This window comes from Lissotriton helveticus, chromosome 12, assembly GCF_964261635.1.
Source record: "Lissotriton helveticus chromosome 12, aLisHel1.1, whole genome shotgun sequence".
NCBI lineage: Eukaryota > Metazoa > Chordata > Amphibia > Caudata > Salamandridae > Lissotriton > Lissotriton helveticus.
Genome location: NC_136073.1, coordinates 642,360,667 through 642,380,943, shown reverse-complemented (window position 1 = coordinate 642,380,943; position 20,277 = coordinate 642,360,667).

Below are 20,277 nucleotides of genomic sequence, written 5' to 3'. Positions count from 1 at the left end.
CTCTTCCACAGAGAATGGGAGGGTGGGCATGTTCTACATCCAGGCTGTAATGCAGCCGACATGGAGGACAAAGTGCACATGACGGACTGGCCAGAGACAACCTGCGAAAGCGTCATGTGCCCTTGTAGTGGGCAAACCACTTCTCCCCTGCCCTGCTCCATGAGCAAAGCAGCCCCGCCCCAACTCAGCTGAGCAAGGGGACATATAAAATGATAATAACAATGAATTATTATCATTTTTTCCTTTTTGACCTAGTTAGCGGGGTGACACTCCTCTGCCTTAGGGGAGGAGCAGACACTGGGAAGGGCAAGCTGGTCTGAATATTAGAGTGGTGATCTGACAGTCAAACTGTTTATTTATAGCTGTCAATTCTTCAGATTGCCTTTGTGCAACATTTCCATAGTTTCATTCCCATAGACTTGTGCCAAATTGTACAAGTGGCTCACTGCAGTAACTGTTAAATGTATTTAATGCAGTAAGATATGAGGTCGTTTCTAATGTGTATAAATATTTCAACACTAGAAGTTCACAATTGCCTAATAAACTATCTTCCATTCTCAAATTTGCTTTAAAATGTACCATTTGCCAGTTTTCTTCACAATTTTCTCTGGAAAAGAACCCTACAAACACCCTTTCTATTTGTCGGGCTTGTGCACTTCGCACGCTTGCAACGCAACACTCATACCCAACTCTTACTCCCCGCCACTTTCAAATGTCACCAGCCGCCACTGTGATCAGGATGAGTAAATTGGTTTGGTGTTGCAGAAACGGTTCTTGGAAGGAAAGTTTATGCTTTGTAAGAAGCGGAATGGTTCTTTTACTGATTTAGTAGAGGGTAAGGTGGCAGGCATGTGCAGGGATATGGTAAACTCAGAAGCACTAAGCCATGCAGAGGATGGAGTGTAAAGGAACTATCATTCAAACAGTCAGGCAAGTGAGAGAAAAATACCTTACAATAAACCTGGATATATTCCAGCAGGGTTTTACTATTGGGAAACAGTTTAGTGCCTTTAGGATCGTAGAAATGTGGGTTTGTATATTTACATTTAGAAGTAATCTTGCTGCGGATTCCTGGATTCTTTGTAGCCTTCTGATAGTTCGGAGTGGTGTGCTCTGGCACAGTCCATTAGCATAGTCATGTTGTGTGAGGATGAATGGCTTTAATGTAGTAGCCTTGTAGACCCGGAAAGCCACGAGTCACTAAAGGAATTTGTAGAGGGATTTTTTGACAAAAATGAATGCTCTACTAGATCTCTTAATAATATCTGGGAAGCTTCCAAAGAGACACTTCATGACCACTGCAAATAAACCACCATACTGTTTTGGAAGCACCACGAAAGGCAGCTTACCGCACTAGAGGATGGCTGCCTGACCTTGAATGTGAGACTATGTCTGAATCTGCAAAGGTAGGTGCTCTGCACAAGATCCAAGAAGAGCGTTCAGCCTTGGTCAAAAGGCAGCATTGCTTGGATCATGCATCATACATGGCCTGCCAACATTCAGAGAGGGATAAGCAGGGCAGGCTTCTAGCCTGGATGAATAATGAAGTAAAGCAGGGAAGATCTTTGTTGGGTATTCGGAACCTGACAGGAAATATCTAGTTATCACAGGGAGGCATAAATAAAGCGTTTCTAGACTACTTTAAACACTTATAGTGCAATAATGATGAGGCTTCAGACTCGGAGGTAGAGGAGCTTTGAGAAGGGATATAACTATCTAGATTGATGCACCAGCATTGTTGCAGGGATTCTGTAGGCACAAAACTGTGCGCAGGAAACCAGGACCTCAGTGACTTGTGGTGTACCAAAAAACTCACCTCAGTACCCAGAACCCCTAACCGACTAGCATCAGTGTCTCATTAGCTCTCCGTCCTACTGCAAAGCTACCAATGATTAGACAACCCCGAACATGCGACTTAGGGTACTCTCAGGAATGGTGAGAATCAAGAACACTCTTTCGTTTTATATTCTCATACCAGTCCACAACGTAAGTAATCAGAGACACAGAAAAGTTTAAAATGTTTATTTTAACAACATGCTCTAAGATGCAGCATTTTGGCTAATATAAGCAGGCATATGAATAGAAATATTACGATCAGCATTGTTACAATTCCATAAAACACAAAGGGAGAAATCATGTTATAATGATTTTGGAAACAGATCATATAGCGCCTTGTGAACCACCCACCCCTGCTAGGAACTAAGTTTTATAATAACAGAAGGTCTCTTAGGCTTGAATGGTGAACCCCATACCTCCAAGATCAGCAGAGGTGAATCCCATCTCAGGATCAGTAAAGTTCTCTGTGTCTGGAAAAGGTTTCTCTTCAAGTGCCCAAATCATGCATGCAGTGCAATATTAAAGGCACTAGAATTTCAGTTAATTGCAGCTGTGTGCTCGTTGTGTCTAGAGCAGGAGCCGATCAACCTGAATAACAGCATACATTGTTATGGTGACCTTGAAGGCTTCTGCACGCAGTATACAGACTGAGGTCGCGATGTAAGTCTAGGATGTCACAAACAGACCGTTCTCATGCGAGGAAACCAAGCAGTCTAACTTACAACAACAGTTATATGTAGTGTCGTGTGCAAAAGCTGCAAAGTGGCAAAATGGCATTTAAACTTCTAATACGCCTATGCTAATATAACAATGTGTGCAGGCAGGGCCCTGACTTCACTACACCCTCCCCTGATCGGACCACGTACAAGAAGGGAAGCAATTTTTGGACGCAGAGTTCAAGGGCGAGTGAGACAGAACCAAGTTCAAAATTTGCCAAACCGGGTAATTGGGAGTGAGAAGTTCGAAACAAAGTAAAAAACCAAGAAGGGGCGGTATATTGCCCATCATGGAGATGGAAAAAATAGCAAAAAAATATTGTTTGAGTACATTAAGCGTTGAAGATGAACAAATGGCAATTTTAATCCATTAGTGTATAGGCACAGTATCTCGCAACAGCCTCCAAAAGGAAGTCAGTGGTATCATCAGAAAATAGTTCAGCCATCCAATTTAATAAAGTGAAGGAACATACATGTTCTTCGACAGGTGGAGCCTCCAGCACCATCAGAGGACAACTTGCGTGTTCTTTGAGATAACTGCATGCCAGGAAGTCATGTGCAGCCACACATATATTCCAATTCCCTAACACTCCATGCACCGCCGCACAGGCCATAATCCCGATACCAGAACAGTCCAACTCATGAGCTACTAAGGGACTCATCAGTCGATCATAATCTGGGTCAGGAGACACCGTATTGCAGAGACACAAATCCAGAGCGCATTCAAAACAGCAATCCAGGCAATGGAAAACAGGTTGCACGCATGTAAAGTAGGAGAACCGGAAGGATAATCCATAAGAAACACTCAAGGTGGCTAGGGGTAACGTTCCATAGTATTCAAGCATCCAGTTGCGAAGCTGGAGCAGCCGGAGCCGGCCGTCTTGTGACGCAGATTGTGCAGCCATTTTTGAGCAAGCAAAGCAACAGTAGCACACCAGCAGCCAAGGCGAGAATTAATGGTAACCCACCAAAGATGCTGGAAAAAATAGAATGAAAAAATGCCGGTATCACCCCAAATATAGTTTGGAATGAAGTCACAAGGCCAGCGCTCACTACTTTGAAAAAATGCGCCAAGCCACTTGTTGACGAGGCATTGAATATTGTGTGAATCAAAGTGCGGAAATGAAGTGGGAGATCAGTATTTAAAAGAGCATGCACCTTGATGCAGGTGTTAGCCATGTGAAGGACAAATGTTTCACGGGAAGAAGTAAGGGTGACTTCTTTCTGGGACAATAGAGCCCTTACTATACTCATCTTGTAGAACTCTGCTTTCAAGGTCAGAATGGAAGGCCAGATAGAACACATTGAGTCTCCCACGCAGAGGCCGGAAAAGCCCATTTCTACAGCAAACTACCCATTGGGAAACAGTTACAATGTACGGAATCCCTGCCAGCATACCGCAGCAATCTTCATTATTTGAAAGTAAATAGCTACCATTAGCTAGCAGCGTGAAAGTTGGTGTTATTGCTGGCACTGGATTTCCATTCAAAATGCAGACTAAATTCAGAGCTTGCGTGTTACATGAGCCATGCAATTGTATGTTCTTGCAAACTAGTGAGTGATCAGGTGTGGAAGAGCACTCTCCGTCCTTAAAATAAACTTTCTTACCCTCTCTCAGGCACCTATATGTAAATGGCAGATACCAAACTTTATGGAGATAGGCGCTTCCCAATGGTTCATATCGGCCTACGGCATAGTGTTTCATACATGAACTGAATTCAAACAATGGGAATGGCAGTGTTATTAACCCATGAATGAGCCATACAGCTGAATTAGATACAGAAACAGAAAATGGTAAAGGTTCCAATTTTTCAATATGCAAAAGGGAATATGCAGCATCCTTCATCGACATGAACTGTTGCCTATTAGTCAAATTAAACGGTAAAAATAGAGAAGACGTATTCATGTAGTCCCAAGGCATTTTCCCAGATTTTCAAGTTTGTAAAGTCCAAGCAAACTGCATTATAGAACGCAATTGATTTTTACCATGGTACAAAACAGACACTTCATCATGTACAATATCCACAACAGATGAAACAATATTATCTAAAGTGTAAATCCTAGAAGAAAGAGTATTAGTGCTAATATCAACAACAGCATGCACTTTTTCTAAATTAGCTTGATCAATTGCTCTTAGTCTAGATGCAGGTTCAATTTGAGACAATTCTCATACTTCGTTGTAAATAGCATATATCCACCTTTTTGCCCTGCCTCCCACAGGGCCTTTAATAAAGTAATTCAAATCAACATCGTCAGTTAATTTGGACAAATGAAGTTTAACTGACGCTAAAGTGGAATGTTTAAGCCAGTTCTGACATAATTTGCCTACCGAATAGGTAGTAACAGAATGGGCTTTTTCACAACTGGGATCCACCCTAATCTGTGTATAGCCAGGGGCCAGACCCAGAAAATGATGTTGGTAAGAATCTGAACTTTTCTGCCATAATAACCAACCTTTTGGATCCAAGCTGGAAATATTAAAGGAGGAATTCGTAATTAGGGACCACAATTCATCAAGGGACCTATCGGTGTGATTGTACCTTGTAGAGTATTCCACGAAATCAGGAATGGAAGGGGCATTTAATTTTTTAGATGTAGCCAATCCAAAGCAAGTAGTTTGTGAAATAGTCGAATTTAAAAACAACATGTGGTTCAGGATGAGACATGCACAATGCAAAGCTTCAGTGCCTTGCACTTTCCAGCTTTTAGAACCCCAAACTGATTTAAGATCAATAGTATCTTTCCACAGCTCATAGCCTCCTACAGCCAACTGATCGATAAAGGACTTTGAATACAGTAATTTAGTGTGGGTGAGTCTAACTTTGGAAGAGGACTTAGCAGTCAACTTAAAATAAAAGGTGTCAGGATTGGATTGATTAAAATCGGTAAAATATGTAAACTTATTCAAAAGAGTTTTCGAGCTGCCTTCAACAGAAGCTGGACAATGTTCCCATTGTGTATAATTAACCATATTTCCAAATGTGTTTGCTTTATGCAGAAATTGATTTCCATAGTGTTCGTAGCAGAATAAATTCTCATAATTAGCTGAGTCTAAGTACAAATCTTCAGCATCAAAAACAGTATAATATTTCAAATCAGAAAAAAGAGCCTCTACTGCTTGCACATCCCAATTGTCAGAGCGTATGTTTTGTTTTACAACATCCCCCATTGAAACACGAAGTACATTGGGGACATTTATAACCTCTGTACGGCCATGTATTTGAAATTTAACAGCATCCCATACAATCCCATCTAACACAGGCCATGCCGTAATATTGGCAAAAGTCTGGTCCCTCTTCATGATGTGGGACGAGGAGTGGGGTGCCAAAGTTCCATCAATTAACCTAATTGTAGATCTTTCTTTAACATAATGTCCATTCACTAGACGGAAAAATATAACAACAAATCCAATTGACATGAATAAAAAAAATTGAAAAAAGTACTAGCCAAATGTAAGTTGAAGGGGGTATAAAAAAAATTCTTTTAAACCAAACAGCAAAAATAGAAATTTTCGTTGGTGTACTCGATGTTGTAGAGTTAGTGTCAAATGAAAAACATGACTTGCCAACTGCACCTGTCTGCACACCAGGCAACGACACATCTGTGAGATAGGTATACTCAGTATCTTCATGGGGCTCACCAGCCAGTGGATTCAATAATGGATTAGTAACTGTATGCATCTCAATGGCAATGTCCGGCCTGATGGTGTTTGCCGAGGTCAAAACAGAATTTCTCAGCATTGCTGGACAAGAGACCGCTGGAGTCATACTAAGAAGAATCGACCACTCGTTGTAATTTGCCATTGTCAATGGAGATGTACCCGTTATCCTTGTGACCAGGAAGTGGAGGTAAAATGACTGTTCTTGTACCCTGCACTTCAAGCACAGAAACTGGTGCACGATATGAGGGGCCGAACTCCTTCTTGTTCTCCACCTTCTCACGGACCAGGTCACCGACTTGGGGTAGCCAGCCAACTACCGGAATCTGAAGCGTAGCATCAATTGTGGAGGGCAAGTGTTCCTTTGCAAGACTGTCTCGAGTCTCTTGTAAGTTCTGTAATACAGCAGAATGATCATCTACGTCAAAGAGTGCGGCGGCCGCCGCCATTTCTAGACCCTCAAGGTCTGGGACAAATATTTTTATGTCAAAGAGCATTTCGTATGGGGTCCACCCACCAAGAGACCTTCTAGGGAGATTATTAAGTGCACGTTGATCGCTATACAGATGGGCCAACCAGTTTCTGCCAGTACCTAAGACCCTAGCTGTCAAGGATGGCTTAAGTCATGGTTCATTCGCTCAACAACTTAATTGCCCTCTGGAGACGAAAATTTGACCTGCACCCCCAAAGACCTCATGTCTTCCTTGTACGCCTTAGATGCGAGCGCTGAACCCTGGTCAGAATGGAGGGTGCCACATGCGAAAATTCCCACAATGACACGCAAATCCCTGATGACAGTTCGAGCATCAGTGCTGCGTTGTGTCCAGACCCATAAAAAGCATGTGCACGAATCCACTGCAACTAAGATGTACTTACACGCAGTATCAGAGGAGAAAGGATCATAGTGATCTAAATAATCACAGCCAAGCGGTTTATTAGATAAATAAAGCTGTATTTGTGGTGGACACGCAGCAGTTGAAGGTTTAATTTGCTGGCAAATGTCACAATTAATGACTTAATCACGCGTCTGTTTGTACACCAGTAACGCTGCTGTAAGATAGAGACAGTCGCTAAAACCCCAGCATGCGCTGAAGCCATGCCCTCGTGAGCGGCTGTTATCAAGGTTTGTCCGCGTTGGGTATCAATCTGTCACCAACGCCGTTAATTCTCACATAGGGAACTTTATCTGGACTAAATGATAAGAGTATTGAGGTTCCGTGACGATTTGAACCCGTGTTTTTAACATTGTCGCAAATACATAATCTTGGTATCAGTGAACCGCAAATGATCCATCTAGTATATCCTGGTGTTTTCGCTATGCTACGAGCAAGAGCACTCCTGTTACAAACACATTTCTGTTCTACCCATGGCATCCATCTTAGAACACGGAAGCCATTTTGTATTCTTTGCCCTCACATAGTCAATGAACACGCAATAACCTCTTTCAATTAAGGACACGTAGGCTTTAGCAGGCAATTCACCTTGCTAGTGACACGTGCACCTTAGGCAAGCAACGCTGTGGCAGCATGACTCAGCAAGAGCTGCCTCCCCAGCCTGAGGCCAGTCCTGCTATACTGGTTCTCGTGTCCGTTGGCCTGATCATGATTAGGCGGCCGAAGCTGGTAGCCTTGCCCATTTACGACCCACAAACATCTCTTATCCTACTGTTCTATCTTCTGCACCTGGCTCTGCTCCTTTCCTTCTGGGCCTTTATTAGGGGGAGGTAACGAAATTTACGATGAGGCGGTCCGGGTCTTGAATGAGAAATTGACATGGGATTATGATGGAATAGTGGGAACCCCTCGTTCGTAATGTTTTGACATCAGATATTGTTGACGATTCCTGTGCAACGCCAAATATTTATTGTTTAAGATACAAAGGTTTTTGAATGTGCTAACATGTAAAGAATTTGCCTGAAGCCCAATATTCAGTATATAAGGAGCAACCCTCTTTGTACAAATTGAACAGGCTCCTAGATACTGCCCATGTGTAGTTTCTGTGACTTCTGTGTCCCTGCAGTAATAAACCTTTGGTCTTTGACGCCACCATCGAGAAGCCCGTGTTTCTGTTTGTTTGTGCACCGAGGCAGGTAGAACTCCGGGGTCTTCGGGTGTTATCCCTGACACCTCTGGACGGAACCAAAAAGTCCAGAACTCCAATTGGCGCCCAACGTGGGGCGACGTCATTCGGTACCGGTCCAAAAGCCTGAAGAGTTCGAGAAGCTTCGTGTGAAGATTCCAGAGGGAGGCGCCCCACTTCATCGATCCCGGCATATCGCAAAAGTGGCCCGACGTTCTCTTCCACGAGGGTTCCCGTTCGGATGGCTACAGTGGTCCGTTGCTTTGACCGTCGCCCTGTCTTGGACCCGAGGTGCAGTCCTTAGTACGGCGAGACGTGACGGGTTTCTCCTTGGTGACGTCTTCAGTGCCTCAGTTAAGTATTAAGTGGTTGCTAGTTGGTTACTTCGTAAGGGTTGCTCCTGTTTGGATAATCCTTTTAGTTTTTGGTTTTGTTTGGTTTCGTAAGATTATCACTGGTTGTTCTGGTTAAGATAATCATTTGGTTTAGTTTGGGTATCGATACATTTGTTCGCTTTGGTAGGCCTAAGTTCTTGGTTCGAGTGCGCACCTTTTGTTTGTGGTTTGTCTGTTCTGTGTTCCGGATTATAAAATGGTAAGTCGGAAAAATTGTATGTTGTCTTGTTTTAGTTGCAACAGTGATTCCCAGTTGGAGGACTCGTGTTCGGTTCCTCCGATTGGAACTCCCCTTTATGATCTATATTGCAAATTTGGTGTGGGCCCTATCTCTTATAACGAGGTATGGATCCACTATACAGAGAAAGATGGTGTCCTTAGTTGGCCACTGCATGGTAGTTTTGAACCCCAAGTTCTTGATAATTTAGAAACGAAATTGTTCAAGAAGAAAGCCCGGCCGGCAATGTTTGATTCTTTCCGTTATTGGCGAAAAGAATCTAAACAGAGAGAAATTAAAAAGTTGAAGAAAGAACAGAAAGAGCAAGAGTTGACTTTAGAACAGTCTGCTAAGCAGCTGCAACTCAACGAATCTGAGAAAGCGATGGAGGTGGCCAATAGAGAGCGTAATTTAGCGATAGACAAGTGCTATCCTGTTTTGCCATCGAGTACAGCTAAGATAGTAGAGGACCCTGAAAAGGATCCCCTGTTGTCTTACTTGTTACGATCACCCCCACCGTATGCACAGGGTGCTACGGCTCCACCTATACCAAATGTTCAATTACCGGTTGCTGGACAACCTGGTGTTCCTGCTCCTCTGAATCAAGTTCCTGTACCTCCTGTGGTCAATAGTAATGTTCCTTCGACACCCCCTCTTCCAGGGTTGCCGGCTTCTTTACCTATACCTGTATCGCTCACACCTGCTAGTTCACAGGCTATTTTGCCCGCTACTCCTACTGTTCCTGTTCTATCTGTTCCAACTGCTACTCTATTTACTGCTTCTGCTAATATTATGACTCCGCTTTCTGTTCGTCGGAGAATCACTGATTCTGTCTCTAATATTCTATCTCCCTTCTATAAAACTCTGATTAAGACTCCTACCTCTGACTCTGTGCAGAGACGTAGTCAGCTTCCCAGTACTGAAGAGCGAGGAATATTAGATTCCACTGCTCTTAGATGGGTTTCGAAAGTTGGAAGATATAATGTACAAGATGTATTAGATACATTTATGCAATGGAACGAACCGACACAACGATATGTGTTCGATGAAATGTGCTTCCTTCTACGTGAGGAATTGGAAGAGGATGACTCTGAATCAAATAGGGAAGAATTAATTAATGTTCAGAAAAAGTTTGCTGCAGGTATGATAGTTGGTCAAAATATAAAAGAAGCGATGGAACTGATTTTAAGTTATAGGAATGACCCATCCCTTCGTTCACCGACGGAGTTAGGGAAACGTAGTACGAAACAAAATCGTCAATACCCAATGAGGGAGGTTCCACCAATTTGGCGTGAAGCTGTGCAAGCTAATGTAAACCTTGGTATTGCAGCCGCTCCAGCCCAATTCCAGAGAGTATGGATACATATTCCATGGAAGCGAGCTGAAGTATTAGCAGTGAAACAGGCCTTGCCATATCCGCGTAAAAATCCTGCAGGATACTACAAAGAGTTGGCTCAGACAGTTGACGCTTGTGTATTGAATCTAGCTGACATAGATCTGCTACTTGGTAATGTAGTACCGCAACCAATTTGGGCTAAGATTCGTAAAGAGAATCATCCAGTTGCCCTAGGTGGTGATTGGGCAGCTATAATTGCAGCGGATGGTCAACAAATAGGTGGTTCTAAACCTGAACCCTTAATTGCTAATTTGCCTGGTAGAATAATCGATTTAATGAAAACCCTAATGCCTGCATTACGCGTTAACTGGGACAAATTGTCCGCGTGCAAACAGAAGAAAGACGAAAGCGTCTCCGACTTTTTCACAAGATTCGAGGAGACTTTCGTGGATCATAGTGGTCAGGATATGAGCACAGAAGGAGGCCAGAGATTATTTGTTGATAAATTTGTGCACAATCTGTTGCCAGAACTTAGTGGTAAATTAAAGAATTCTGAAAGTGCGTGGGCTGTCTCTACGACTGCGCAAATACTTGCGACTGCCCAGTACTATGAAAATAGGGATAAAGAGGAGAAAGAAAAATCAGATAAAAAGACGAAAGATTTAAAAACTAAAGTTCTTTTACAGCAAGCATATCCGCCTCGCACGAATCAGACTCATACACAGCAAGGGTCATATCAAAGGACGGAGTATAATTCTCAGAGGCCACAGTACCAATGGAATCAGTGTGCTTATTGCAAAATGGAAGGCCATTATAAGACTGAGTGTCCAGTCTTAGCGCAAAATAATGCTGCGACAGCTCAGAGAGGTCGTGGTAGCTCTATACAAAACTCTAGAGGTCGAGGACGAGGTGCTATGCCTCCACAGACAAGTGATCGCCCTTCTAATCATTTCGATCAGCGAAATGGACAATCTGCCCAACAAAATAGGTCTCAACAGTATCATGTTGAAGACTACTATGAAGCTAGTGAGGAAGTTCAGCCAAGAGAGTACTAGGACAGCCATGGACAAAGAGAGGGAGTAGTATCAGTTCCAGTAGATCAGAGTGGGCCTTATGTCTCAGTAGCAACATCAGGTATAGTCGAACCGTTTCTGTTGGATACTGGTGCAGCAAAAAGTTCTATCATACATGCGAAACTCCCTGGCGCACCTTTGTCTGGCTCAACAAACGTTTCAGTAGGTTTTTCAGGCGCCCCTGTTCACAACCCTGTTTCTGGTCCTTTGTCTATTTCTGTTGGACCCCGCCACTTGAAAGCACCCCTGATTTTGACGACAGGTTGTAATGAAAATCTGCTTGGTTTAGACTTGTTAAACCGCCTATATGCGACATTGTACTGTTCTCCAGAAGGAGTACAGCTTACGTTGGGTAAAAGAATCACCTCTCCAATGTACTTGTCGATGGATGCGCTTCCACCAGAGCTGCGTTCTCTCCCTGATACTCTTTGGGCGACTGGTCCTAATGATGTAGGTCTTTTAGAAATTCCACCATATGTAGTAACTTTGAAAGCGAATGTAAAACTTCCACGAATTCCACAATACAGAATCTCTAGTGAAGGTGAACGCGCACTTTTATTAATTGTGCAAGATCTGATTGAGAAAGACGTTGTAGAAGAAACTAGAGGTAATGTCTGTTATAGTCCTGTACTGCCTATTTTGAAATGAACTGACCCAACAAAACCTCCAGTATATAGGTTTGTAATTGATCTTAGAGAGGTTAATAAAATTGTGATTCCACAGTTTCCTGTGGTTCCAGACATTACTGCATTGTTAACGTTGATTCCTGCTACAGCAACATGGTTTTCGGTTATCGACTTGAAAAATGCCTTTTTCAGCATTCCGATAGCCGAGGAAAGCAGAGATATCTTCGGTTTCTCTCTAGGAGGACAAAGCTTCAGGTTTAAACGTGCTCCACAAGGTTATTGTGAAAGCCCGTCCATTTATAGTCAAGCATTAAAAAGCCAGTTAGACTCCTTTGTACTTCCTCCTGGTTCTGCTTTAGTACAATATGTCGATGATCTTCTAGTGGCTGCCGATGACAAGGAAACTTGCAAAACAGCTACAATGTCTTTATTGCATCATTTGTCAAATTTGAATCACAAGGTGTCACCTTCAAAAATGCAATACTGTTGCCAAGAAGTGACCTACCTAGGTCATCTCTTGTCAAAGGAGGGAAGGAAGTTGACCCCAGAGAGAATAAAAGCAATTACACAGATGAATGTTCCTAGCACGCAGAGAGAAGTACGTGCCTTTTTAGGTATTACCTCATATTGTAGGCAATGGATCCCAAATTTTTCTCTTTTGGCAAAACCGTTGGTAGCTTGGACTGGGAAAAATGTTCCGAGTCCAGTGCCATGGTCTGCCGAATGTCAGGAGAGTTTTTCTGAGTTACGAAATGCACTGTGTTCAGCTCCTGTATTGGGTATACCCGATTACAGTAAGCCATTTACGCTCTATGTCCATGAGAGAGAAGGTTGTGCGTTGAGTGTTTTGACACAGAAATTTGGTGATAAACAACGCCCTTGTGCGTATTTTTCATCAACATTAGATCCGGTAGCTAGAGCGTTGCCTAGTTGCTTGAGAGCTACAGCCGCAGCTGCGGCCTCCATTCGACAATCTGCTGGTTTAGTAATGAACAACATGCTAGTGGTTATGGTTCCTCATGCTGTGGATACACTCATGAACCGAACCAAGACGCAGCACCTTACCAGTGCTAGATTATCAGGTTACGAACTGACATTGCTAGCGAGTCATATTCAGATCAAAAGATGCAATGTATTGAATCCAGCAACATTGTTGCCGACTAGTCAAGAGTCGAGTGATTCCGAACCACACGACTGTTGTTTCAGAACTGAGGAAGAAACAAAAGGACGAATTGATTTAAAAGACACTCCGTTATCAGATCCAGATGGCACGTTGTATGTTGATGGGTCTTGCTTCAAATTGGAGAATGGTGATGTGACTGCTGCCTATGCAGTAACGACTTTGAGTACGATTGTGGAGACTGCAAGAGTGAGTCAGAATTCTGCCCAGGCTGCAGAATTGATCGCGCTAACAAGAGCGTGCGTTTTAGCTAAGGGAAAGAGAGTGAATGTGTTCACAGATAGCCAGTACGCGTTCGGCGTAGCCCATAGTTTTGGCCGTTTGTGGAAAGAGAGAGGTTTCATTACGTCCCATGGGACTAAGATTCAACATGGTCAGCTAGTTAATGACTTGTTGGAATCTCTAACCTTGCCGACTGAAGTTGCGATTGTGAAATGCAGTGCTCATAAAGCAATCACGGATGATGTTGGTCGTGGGAATGCTTTTGCTGATGAGACTGCAAAACAGACAGCTAGAAATATGATGAGTAGAATGTATGTTGCAACGTCTGCAAGATGGATTTCTGAGTCTGGAATGTGTGAGGACACAGTGGAAAGCGTGAAAGAAATTCAGAAAGAGGCGACTGAGGAGGAAAAGCTTGCATGGAAAGAGAGCACGGGTAAATTGGACCCGAGTGGGTGTTGGATTGACTTGTCGGAACAACAGCGTTGGATGTTGCCTGATGCGTATGTGCTTGCAGTAGTAACGATGGCACATGGAGCAGCGCACATCAGTTCTAAAGGGATTTGTAAGATGTTGGCTCCAGTTTGGAAGAATGATGGGATTAGTAAGTGTGCAGAGAGAGTGGTGAGAAATTGTATGGTATGCTTGATGCATAATCCTGGCAAGGGAATCCCCACACCTGCAGGTCACTTCGCTCCTCCTTCCTGCCCCTTTGAAGTGATTCAGTTAGACTTCATTCATATGGATCGTTGCAACAATCTAAAGTACGTCCTAGTGGTAGTTTGCGCGTTCTCCAGATGGATCGAAGCATACCCACTGAAGGACAATACTGCTTTGTCCACTGCCAAAATCCTTCTTAAAGAATACTTCCCCAGATTCGGAATGCCACGGATTGTATGGTCAGATAATGGAAGTGAGTTCGTAGGGAAAGTTATGCAGAGTGTGTGTGCCGGCCTAGGGATTAGACAAAAGTTTCACAGTGCGAATCATCCCCAGTCCGCGGGTTTAGTTGAGGGTTACAATGGCACCCTTAAACTGAAACTTGCTAAGATACAAGCGTCCACAGGTTTGCCCTGGCCAGATGCACTGCCTTTGGCTTTGTTATCAACAAGAGCAACTGTACATTCTAGAGTAGGGCTTAGTCCATATGAAATAGTTTTTGGTCGTCCTGCAAATGTTTGGGGGGTACCTAGACCGAAAGAATTTAAGCAGCTGGAATACCCAATGTTAATTGATTACCTTTTCGACTTGACTGCTAAATTGAGCCTTATTCACCAACAGGTTTCCGATGCATTGCCAAAGCCACCGGAGAGTCCAGGTCATCAGCTGAAACCTGGGGATCAAGTAGTCATTAGAAATTTTGCAAGAACGAAAAATCTTCAGCCCAGATTCGTTGGCCCCTTCCAAGTCTTATTGGCGACGAGAACTGCTATTCGTGTGGCCGGACGGAAGAATTGGATCCACACGACACACGTCAAACGTGTGCCTCTGCCACTTCCTTACGACAACTGGGTAAAGAAAGGAATCAGTGCCTCTGAAGCAGAACAAATACCCAGTTTCATCCCTTTCAGTGATGCAGAACTGATCACTGATACATCAAACTCTGGCTCTCCTCCTGAAACTGCTCTTTTGAACCCTGAACATTTGCCATCTGCACCAAAAGAACATTTGCCATCTGCAAACGTGAACATTGCAACGTCGGCTGAAAATACATTGTTTCCAGATCAGACAGCTCCTGCAAAACTGAGATACAACTTGCGATCTCGCAATATGGACAAATAAAGCAGGAAACTGCCTATTTTCACATTTGAATTTTTGATACATTGCCTCCAGCCAGGAAGTTTGCTATTATTTTGTTGTTTTAAATTTTGCCTTGCCGTCTGGGTAGCCGTAGGGTCGTGGCTGTGTGCTTAGTTGAATCTGCGGGGGTCAGACACAAGGTCGATCTTTCTGTTAGTTCTGGGAACTCCCAGGGCTGATAGAGGCATTTTCATCTACGTACACATCATCAGTGGTCACGAACGGATTGTAGAAGATGGAGCTTCCTGAGCTGCAACGAAAAAATGTAATTTATGTTCGCAGAAATAGACTGTACCGAATACTTCACAGCAAATGCTTTCTAATGCAATGTGCAGTTACGTTTTTAATTGTTTTAATAACGTTGGCGGGTGGAATCATCTTTGGTGTGCATTTCATTTTTATGCCGGTAACTACAGTACCTCCCCTTGATCCTACTACTTCTACGGTTTCTTCTATGCATTCTTTTCACTCGTTTCCTGAACACGAACAAGCTCAACGCTCAGAATTTATTAACAATACATTTGTACAGCTCTTGCATCAACACCAACTGGTAGTTAATACTACAGACTGCTGGGTGTGTGGCTTGATACCTCACACTATGGATAAAGGCATTCCCTATCTAGTCTTGCCTTTTAGCTATAATGGATCATTTCAGGCCTTTCAGACCATTTTTCCTATGCCCTTGAGACCTATCCTTCGCGTCCACCACGGTCCACTAAATACAACTCAGCCAACAAAGCTTTAGTCCAGGGAATTATTGACATGATTAGAGACGTCAATAATACTCCATCTTACCCTAGAGATGAATTACGGGTGTATTTGAGTTGGAACTCTACAGAGTATCGCCTTAGTTTGGGAGAAAGCAAGCGTAAAAGCTCCACTTCAGTCTGGGTCGTGCCTCACCGAGGTCAGGTCTGTTTGCAAGGAAATGGGAGAAATCTGAGAGCTCAGCTAGGGAGGAGTGAGTGCATTGAGACTTACGTATTTCCGTCTAACTCCTCCCCTGCCTTCCTTACTGCTAGGGGTACTTACTTCATCTGTCAAGACAGAGCGTATACATGGCTGCCTGCTGACTTCTCAGGTTCATGTTATATTGCTCGATTGTTACCTCCGACATACACTGCTTCTTCAGATTATCACAAGACCAGAGTAGCAAGAGGTGTCTTCAGCAAGGAAGATACCGCTGGTCAGGAAGCTGGAGACTTCTTCAAAGGTTTCCTTCCGTTTTGGGGTCCTATGGCCAATAGTAGAAATCTACGTCAACTAACACGGGTAGTTGAATCTACTATTACAGAAACTGCTGGTGCCCTTAGTAACTTAACAGCTGAGCTTCAGGCGGATCGTCTCATGACGTTGCAGAACCGTATGGTTCTAGACGTAATACTTGCAGATCGAGGTGGGGTATGCAGAATGATCCAATCGAGCTGCTGTGTTTTTATTCCCAATAATGCTCCAACCGTCTATGAAGCGATCTCTAAGCTACACAAGATTTCCGACTCTATACACGTAGACAAGGGAAACTGGTCCTTCATGGAGTGGTTTTGGACTCTGGTATCAGCGTGGGGATGGAAGGTTCTGATGGTCATTGGTGTCATCCTAGTATTTCTGTTCTCGTGCTGCCTTATTATCCAATGTGGTCCCGCTTTGTGTAGTCTCTGTGCTGCAACCTGTTTCAGAAAACCACCTACATTTAGGGAGAAGGTACGAGACAAGATGATGATGCAACAACATGTCACTGACCTAATGAGCATAGAGTTAGATTCTGACATAGACTGAGTAATTGCCTATGTAAGGGCAAAAGGAGGTCTGAGGTTCCGTGACGATTTGAACCCGTGTTTTTAACATTGTCGCAAATACATAATTTTGGTATCAGTGAACCGCAAATGATCCATCTAGTATATCCTGGTGTTTTCGCAATGCTACGAGCAAGAGCACTCCTGTTACAAACACATTTCTGTTCTACCCATGGCATCCATCTTAGAACACGGAAGCCATTTTGTATTCTTTGCCCTCACATAGTCAATGAACACGCAATAACCTCTTTCAATTAAGGACACGTAGGCTTTAGCAGGCAATTCACCTTGCTAGTGACACGTGCACCTTAGGCAAGCAACGCTGTGGCAGCATGACTCAGCAAGAGCTGCCTCCCCAGCCTGAGGCCAGTCCTGCTATACTGGTTCTCGTGTCCGTTGGCCTGATCATGATTAGGCGGCCGAAGCTGGTAGCCTTGCCCATTTACGACCCACAAACATCTCTTATCCTACTGTTCTATCTTCTGCACCTGGCTCTGCTCCTTTCCTTCTGGGCCTTTATTAGGGGGAGGTAACGAAATTTACGATGAGGCGGTCCGGGTCTTGAATGAGAAATTGACATGGGATTATGATGGAATAGTGGGAACCCCTCGTTCGTAATGTTTTGACATCAGATATTGTTGACGATTCCTGTGCAACGCCAAATATTTATTGTTTAAGATACAAAGGTTTTTGAATGTGCTAACATGTAAAGAATTTGCCTGAAGCCCAATATTCAGTATATAAGGAGCAACCCTCTTTGTACAAATTGAACAGGCTCCTAGATACTGCCCATGTGTAGTTTCTGTGACTTCTGTGTCCCTGCAGTAATAAACCTTTGGTCTTTGACGCCACCATCGAGAAGCCCGTGTTTCTGTTTGTTTGTGCACCGAGGCAGGTAGAACTCCGGGGTCTTCGGGTGTTATCCCTGACACCTCTGGACGGAACCAAAAAGTCCAGAACTCCAGTATTTAGAAGGAAAACCTCTAGGGTAATTACCTCCTGTCTCTGTTGCAGCAATAGCCGCCAAGATGTCATCATCAATCTTACTTTTGGAACGTGTAACTGCTGCTACTACATATGATGCCACTGCCGTCTTTGCTGCTTCATCAGCAAGACTGTTACCAACAGTGTTTACTCCTATGCGCTGGTGACCAAGGGTATGAATTACATTTACGAGAGGCAGACGCTCTTTAAGTTCTGTGACTCGAACCCAAAGCATTTTGTGTTTTATTGTGCTCCCTTTGGAATCTCGATATTCATTCTGAGTCCATAAGAATAAATTGTCATTGAAAGACTGAACACAGTAGTAAGAGTCTCTTATAATTAGAGTAGTCACACGAGCATCAGCAAACTCCAGTGCAAGCACCAGAGCACGTAGCTCTTTCAACTGGGTGGTACAGTTCCCTAATGTCTGCGTATGCACGACATCGGACTTGAATTCGCCATTCAACATGGAACCCATCACTATTGTGCAGGCCGCTAAATGAGCTTGCTTAGACCCCGTCGCCGGTTGCGCGGAACCGTCAGTGTAAATGATACAATGGTAATCCTCAAGCGTTCGCAAGGACAAAGGAGCAGGATGAACAAATTCATACTGTATAAATACTCCTGTGTCTGCAATGAGGGGTGAAAAATAAACATGACATCCGGAGACGTCAGGAGAGTGGCCCATTGTATCCAACGAGGATGCAAAGCTTTTGAATTAGGTACACTGGCTTTCGTCACTGCCTCCAGGGCAAGATACGGTGTTATAATCAACATGCGTTTGCCCTGCGACAGCGCTCTCTCTTTTAGAATCGCCATCTGCACTGCAGGCAAAACTTTTTCGACAGTAGAAAATCGCATTTCAGCCAAAGTGTACAAGTGCGACTTGTAAGCAATAGGGACCGTGTCTCCTTCATTAAACGTCAAGTACGTGAAACCCACAGCGCCTGGCACAATTCTTATTACCAGGATTGTGTGGTTGTCACCTGTCAGTAAGTATTTAGATTCAAGAAGATCAGACTGCAATGATTGCAGTATAGATGAATGTTCTGGCAGCCAGCATGATTTGGTAAAAGTTGGTTGTATCAAGGCATATAGCGGCTTGATAGGCTGGGCATAATCGGGAATGTAAGTACGCCCAAAATTTTAAAAAAACAGTAAGGATTGTAGTTTTTTCAAAGTTGTTGGAGCGCACAACTGTGCGCACTTCTCCAGAAAGCAAGGTGCTAAACCTCGACCTTCGTTGTTGAGCTCATAGCCCAGGAACAACACTGTGTACTCTGCAATATGTGATTTAGCAAAGTTAAATTTGTAACCGAAGTCCGCAAACATAACAATGATGCAGTCAACGCGACACAGATGTGGCTATAATTCGTCGTATGTGAGATAAATATCATCAACATACGAGTATGCATCAGGGTCAATGCTCTCCAACAGAGAGACTACAAATGCTGCAAAGATGCCTGGACTGTTTTTATAGCCCATGGCTAATCGTTTGAACTGTTTTTGTTTGCCGCCAGAAGTAAAGGCTGTCCATTGACTACTAATAAAGGACAGGTTATGGCTAAAAAAAAAACATTGGATATGTCAAGTGTGGTTTTAAACCTTTTCCTCATGGGACTATCCACCAGGGTAGAACTGTGAGTATTTGGTACCGCACAGGTCCGACAATGAGAGCTTAAATGCCGGTAATCCAATACCAGGCGGTACGACCCATCAGGTTTGGTTACAGTAAAAAGAGGATTATTCATGGGTGACACACATGTTTCAATCACGCCTTGATACTCCAATTGATCAAGGATTTCTGCAACTGGAACATCGCTTCGCGCCGCATGGGATATTGGGCTTGAGGCTGTGGCATAGACCGTAATGGAATCTCATGTCTGGGCGGAAGTTTGTCCCATCCACATTGAGTACGGTACAAAGCCAGTGCAAGCACCTGAGCCCACTCTTCTGCAAAATTCTGCGCCTGCTCCTTCGGCACAGTGTGTGCGAAACTAGGGAGGAGCGGCCAAAACGAAAGGCGGGGGCCTGTTTGCCTCAGCTAACAAAATGTTACATGTAGAGGTCAGATTTTCCCCAAAAATCCCTTTTATTTTATGTTGTATGTCACCTTCAATTAAAAGGACTATGTCATATAGTCTGTCAGGAGGAGCAACTCTAGTGTTAGCTGTCTCTACGGTGATGAATGTTTCAGTTGCTGTCGCCTTCAGATATGGACACAGTGCTTGCCGCACTACTGTAGCCTCCGCTGCGCTGTCTAGGAGCGTTAGCGCCCATGTCTGGTTCCGAAGCTGTGTTCTCACTATCCGTGGCATACCTTGCGGTTAAAGCAGCAACTTTCTTTTTCTGAAACTGAGGG